The sequence below is a fragment of the Sorghum bicolor genome, chromosome 3 (assembly GCF_000003195.3).
Source record: "Sorghum bicolor cultivar BTx623 chromosome 3, Sorghum_bicolor_NCBIv3, whole genome shotgun sequence".
Taxonomy (NCBI): domain Eukaryota; kingdom Viridiplantae; phylum Streptophyta; class Magnoliopsida; order Poales; family Poaceae; genus Sorghum; species Sorghum bicolor.
Window position 1 is genome coordinate 12,917,146 of NC_012872.2, and position 6,765 is coordinate 12,923,910.

Genomic DNA, 6,765 nt, shown 5'->3' on the forward strand with positions numbered 1-6,765 from the left:
TATGGGTAAGGTTGACACCACTCTCTTCACTAAAAAGATAGGCAAGGACTTGTTTGTGTTGCAAATCTATGTTGATGATATTATATTTGGTTCAACCAATCAAGAATTTTGTGAAGAGTTTGGAAAGATGATGGCAAAAGAATTTGAGATGTCCATGATTGGAGAGCTTAGTTACTTCCTTGGTCTTCAAATTAAGCAAATGAAGAATGGTACATTTGTGAGTCAAGGCAAGTACATCAAAGATATGCTCAAAAAGTTTGGCATGGATGATGCTAAAGCTATTAGTACACCTATGGGAACAAATAGAAACTTGGATAGTGATGCTAGTGGCAACATGGTGGATCAAAAATTGTATCGGTCTATGATTGGAAGCCTACTCTATGTGACTGCATCAAGGCCGGATGTGATGTTTAGTGTATGCATGTGTGCTAGATTTCAAGCCTCACCAAGAGAAAGTCATTTGAAAGCAACCAAGAGAATATTGAGGTATTTGAAACATACACAAAATGTTGGATTGTGGTATCCCAAAGGAGCAAATTTTGAGTTGGTTGGTTATTCTGACTCTGATTATGCGGGATGCAAAGTTGAAAGAAAGAGCACATCAGGCACGTGTCAATTATTGGGAAGGTCACTTGTATCTTGGTCATCAAAGAAGCAAAATAGTGTAGCACTTTCAACCGCCGAAGCAGAGTATATTTCAGCTGGTAGTTGTTGTGCTCAATTACTTTGGATGAAGGCTACTTTGAATGATTTTGGAATCAAGTTCAAATAAATGCCATTGCTATGTGACAATGAGAGTGCCGTGAAGCTCACCAACAACCCAATTGAACATTCAAGAACAAAGCATATAGATGTCCGTCATCATTTCATAAGAGATCATCAACAAAAAGGGGACATTTGTATTGAGAGTGTGGGCACCGAAGATCAACTTGCCGATATATTCACCAAGCCACTTGATGAGAAGAGGTTTTGTAAGCTAAGTAATGAATTGAACATACTTGACTTCTCAAATATGTGTTGATGCACCCCCACAATATGACATGCCTATCCTTCATGCAAAGTAAGGTAAAATTGATTGACATGTCATCCATCCTTTGCTAAGGACTTATTTAGTGCACCTAGTCATTCCTCACATGTCATAGGCTCATTCATGAAAAAAAAATGAATTTAATGCTTGTATGGTACCACTATTGCTTCTTTGTTTGAAATGATCTAGTGGTAGCATATGACATGTTTGTGGGCTTGCAATCCTAGTGTTTGATCTAGAAAATGAGCTATAAGTGTTTAACTCAACATTGTCAAGATAACCCTTGAAATGAGGTGTGAAAAAGCTTGTCATTGGATCAAACCGAGTTAAATATCTTAGGCAAGTAATCTAGATTGAACCAAATTTGGGAAAATGATCCTTACATAACATGGTTTCACATACAACCTATCTAAAATTTAAGCTCACCTTTTGTTGTCATCGATGACAAAGGGGGAGAAGTATTTCACAAAGATATGTTTTGCTAAAAGAAGGGGATCAAATTATTTTGAAGCACACAAGTAGGGGGAGCAAGCTCATAAACTTGTATGTTGCATTTGGATGTACATTACATATGCTTGCTTGCATAGCACATTTTTTTTAATACATGCTTGTGTGATGTATGCTAGTTGTAAAATTAATTGATGAAATGAAAAACTAGCATGTATAGGATGATAGTTAGATATACCTTGCATGTTTTATGTTTTACAAGTGGTACTAGAGCCTTGTTTATAATGTTGATCTCACGAGGTATCTAGTGTTTATGTTTGCAAGAGCTATCTAACTAACATGGTGCTAAGGATGGTGTTCAAATGGCAACTCCGATTGGTATCAGGCTTCAAAGGTCCATTATTTACACCTTAGCATCATTTGGTAGTCATTGTCTCCTATGTTTCCTATCTAAGCATATGTGCAAGCTTTCAAATCCAAACTCTTAGCACATATGTAGGGGGAGCCAATGCTACCAATTTGGGTTTATGAAACTTGTCCATCTCCTTTACACATGGTAAAATGCTTGGGCAAGCAACAAGAACCTAAAAGGATTTTATTGAATATCTTTGTGAAAAGGTTGTCATCAATTACCAAAAAGGTGGAGATTGAAAGCCCTAGTTTGGTTTTGGATAATTGATGAAACCTATGTGTACTAACATTTGTCATGAGTGAAATATAAAGATAGGTTGGTACACACCAAGTGATGGAGCAAGATGATGGTCATCGTGATGGAGGTGACCAAAAGATGATATTCAAGTGCTCCAACTTAGAAAAGAAGAAAGAGAAAAACAAAATGGGCTCAAGGCAAAGGTATTTTTAATAGGGCCATTTTGTTTTGCCACTCAAGACACCTAGTGGGGGTGAGTGGATTTAGGATAGATAATCGTACTATAAAGAGGGGAAATCTTTAATTGCAATGGTTATCTAGTGCCACTAAGTATGTTTCTCATTTGCATTTACCTAGCACTTAGTGACGTGGTGAGCTGCATGAGAAAGCCTATAAAAATATTTGTGAAAAGCTAATTTAAATGTCCAATTTATTTTGGAATATTTTTGGTGAAATTAGCTACTTCAAAAGATGCTGAAAATTCAAAGAAGATGAACTGTTGTCCAGACGTAAAGGAACTGCAAGCTGCTGAAAAGTTTTTGTAAGTAGCTGAAACAAGTTGGAAGCAGTTGCAATCAGTTAAAACTAGTGGACAGTTCAAATAGCAAGTAGGTGAATATTTTTGCAAGAAGCTGGAAGCAGTTGCAACTAGTTGCAACCAGTTAAAATCAGTGCACAGCTCAACATCAAGCAAATGAGTGTGGTTGCAAGTAACTGGAGGCAGTCGCAACCAATTAAATCCAGTGTGCAGCCCAACAGCAAACAGGAGAAAGAAAGTTGAAAGTAGTTGCAGCCAGTTGGAACCAGTTGAAAGAATTTACAAATGTTGGTTGTTGTCTGTCTCGTACGTAAGAAGGAAATGGCAGAGACCATACTTGCATGTGTTGCATGTTGTGGAGCTCCTGCCACATTAAATGAGAGAGAGAATGAGAAAGGTGATTTGCTTGGCTGCATGCAAATGTGAACATGCTTTGAGAAAAGGAGGCAGCCATTGACCTATGCTAATTATAGCGTGGGGTCTACTCAAGTATAAGGAGGTACTTAATTATTTTGAGGTGCTGCTTGTCCATTCAGAGTGGAGAGTAGCAGGAGTGCATACACGTGGACTACTAGGAAGTTGCGTCTCTTTGCTGCTCACTTATTTATTTGATGGGACCCGTTGCTGAGAGAAGACAGAGAGCCACTCAATGCCTGTGCTGCTGCACGTTGTGGCAGACGGTACTGTATTTGCCCGTTGGGAGAGCTGGCTGGCCAAATAATTTAGGCTGAGCGCTCCACTTCCTTTCTCTCGGTCTCTTGCGCATTCAGAATAGAAGGCTTCACTTCTTTCTTTCCAGAGAACAGAGAACTCGAGCTCTCCTATCCCATCTCTCCCAAGTGCTAATCCTACGAGAGATTTTTGAGAGGCCTACGTGTTTGATCCAGTGAGCTTGTGAGCATCTCCTCCCTCTCCTCTCCTTCTCATAGCTTGGTGCTCATCTGAGAGAGGATTGAGGGAAACCCTAGGTGCATTTGAAACTGCATATTCTTGTGGCACTAGGTGATTGTTGTGATTGTTGATTTCTTATTACTCTTGGTGATTGCCGTCACCTAGACGGTTGTGGATTTATTGATTGGTGAGGGGATTTGCTGATTGTGTCCGCCCCCAATCAAGGTGATATTTGTGAGGGGTTCTTGGGCTTATTCCCCGGCGGAGTGCCAAAAGCCACTTTAGTGGATTGCTCGTGTCATTGAGCTACCTCACTTGTGGGTAGGTTCTTGTGGTGCCCATTTGTTGGGCTTGGTTTGTGAAACACCTATTAGCCGCCGAACCACCAAGTGTTGGTCGACACAACGAGGACTAGCGTACCGGCAAGTACGTGAACCTCGGGAGAAAATATTGGTGTCAATATTGTGATTGGTATTCTCCCGGTGAATATATTGATATACATTGTGGTTGGTTCATCCTCTACACATCGGTATAATTATCACTCATCTCTTTACTTTCTTGCAAACTAGTTGTAACTAGTAGTACCTAGTTTTAGCTAGTTGTAACTAGTTGTAGAGAGTAGTGACATAGCCGTTGCTTGTGCTTAGTGATCATAGTAACTAGAATTATTGAATAGGTGGCTTGCAACTTTTGTAGCGGTAGAGCAAATTTGCTTTACGCCTTTTGTTATATTAATCCTTTGCTCTAGTGCTTTGTAGATTTTTAAATAGGCTATCCACCCCCCTCTAGCCATATTAGGACCTTTCACCAGGGAAGATTTCCAAGATTTTTTCCGATTTATTTAAATTCATTTATTCTTTGTAGTAATTATTTTTTTGCCACTGCACTGTTTTCCTTATAAAATCATCGTTTTAGCTCCGATTCAATCCGTTCAACTTGCGTTAGTTTCATAATTTGATAAGCTTCGCATTGGTACCACTTTTATATAGGTTTTCCACTATTAGATTTCCTAGAATATTACAAGTCCATAGATCGCCTTTGAAGTCCCGTTTAATGCGTAGTTTTCGCGTCGTAACTTCGTTTTCCGTGAAATTTGTGTTGACGTTATCGTAGTAGCACATAAATGTTTTGGAAAACCTTTTATTTAAATTTATTTACTGCTGGTATATTGTTCTAACTTTAGGAATTATTTTCTTGCATGTCTGTCTTGGAATACGTGTTGTTTGTGGTGTGTTGATCAAGTCCAGACGGTGAGGAGTATTTAGAGAATCTGGAGTTCTACGAGGACCGGAAGGACCAACAGGATTGTGTGAACCAAGGCAAGTATAGCATGGGCTTACCTTGATGTCCTCCTCATTTTAACCATTTCATACTGCATGTGTCTAATTTTATAAACTACAACGACATCCTAGTTGTTGATGACAATTACCTTGATACCTAAGGGTTTTATTGCATATGAGTAGAAATGCTAGTGCTCTAACTCTACATATGTATGATCTATACTCAGTTATGGAACCATGGTTTAATTGATTAAACATGATTATGATAAATGGAACTTAGGGCTATGGTACAAATGACTGTTGGTCATGTTGTCCTAGACCCTCCATAAGGACTTATCTATCGGCAAAAACTGGGATTTACAGTGCAACCGGGAGAGTCACATGGCTCTAACTTTAGCTCAGTAATATGATCTTTTCTAACTCATTAGAGGCTACCCAAAAGGACGCAAGAGGAGCTTGCCACTTTGGGTGTAGTGTTGCCCCTATTTCTATGAGTATAGCCGCAATGGATATGTGCCATATGAAAGGGGGTTTTCTACATCTGCCTGCCGAGGAAACCTCGCGGCCCTTGGTAATAGGCCTATGGAAGGCTTCATAGTGTACCCTGCCCGCTCACCTTGGTAGTGTTTGGGGGTCGACGAACCTTGAGCAAATGGGCAACATGACTCACAGTGAAAGTTCACAACCTCTACAGAGTGTATCACTACAAGAAATCTCCTGATACATGATGGTTTCTATGTGACGTATTTCAAAAATGTCATGGATTAGTGATGGGTTTATTTGGACTCTAGCAGCCGACCCATCTACTAGCATAGAGTATATAAGAACAGACCTAGGGTTATTGATTGAGTGTCTCCCACCACCCGTCGTCTCTTCTCTCGTATCTCTAAAGATCAGGCTCCTTCCACCATCCCAGCGGCGGCCCCCTCCGGCATGGCCCCGTCTGGCAACAGCCCCATCCGGTGCAGCCCACCTCCGGTGGCAGCCCTCACGGCGCGGCTCCCTACGGCTGCCCCTATGGCATGGCTCCCCTCCCGTGATGGTACCCCCTCCATGTCCTCTCCACCAGGTGCGAAGCTCGGGCCTATCCCGTCAGCGGCGGGGTGGCACACCCATCCCTTCGGCGTCCGTCCTATTCGCTCGCCAGAAAACGCGCTGCGGAGGGCGGGGTGGCTACGCCTTCATGGCTGCGCTGCTCACCCCCATCCATCGCCTTTAGTGACCCCGAGCGCTCCTCAAAAACGCAGCCAAGAATCAGGTCGCCAAGAATGAGGTTGTAATGTATTTTCAGTCACCGAATTGTTGATATGTAGTAATTATTTTCAGATAGCAACAACACTTGGTAGCAGTAATGTGGATTTGCTTCTGCTACTGCTGCAGTTGCAGCACCCTCCTTGCCCTGAACCAGTGAACTGCAGGTGGCTGACAATGACATACTAGGTACTCCCTCTGTTCCCTTTGTGTATGATGTTTCAGAATTGCATACTCTGAAGGAAAAGCTAGCTATTCCCTACCGACTTTATGTATCTTCCTGCCTACTAAATTTGTTTGTCTCCCAAACTGCTCATATTTAGTCTTATTAATATTAACCAATAAACAAAGAAAAGTGTATCTATATCTCCTTTAACTGCTACAATGCCAAATAAAAGAGGATTAAAGGAATACTATTCCACTATAAAATATGAAAAGAAAATGAATGTATGCTGCACACACTACCTTTGTGATATGCCCTTTTGAATTCAGAATAATGCCCTTTTGAGTTCATTTATTATGTCAACTCCCTTGCTGCTGATAGTTGGCATCTTTTGGATAAATGTATTTCTAACTCTATGATTTGTTTAATAAAGAGTGGTGGGGGATCCTTGTAAAAGGATTTCAGCAGTTTTAACGACTTATCTGTTTGATCCCATGCAGGCACTAGCAGCAGCATCCA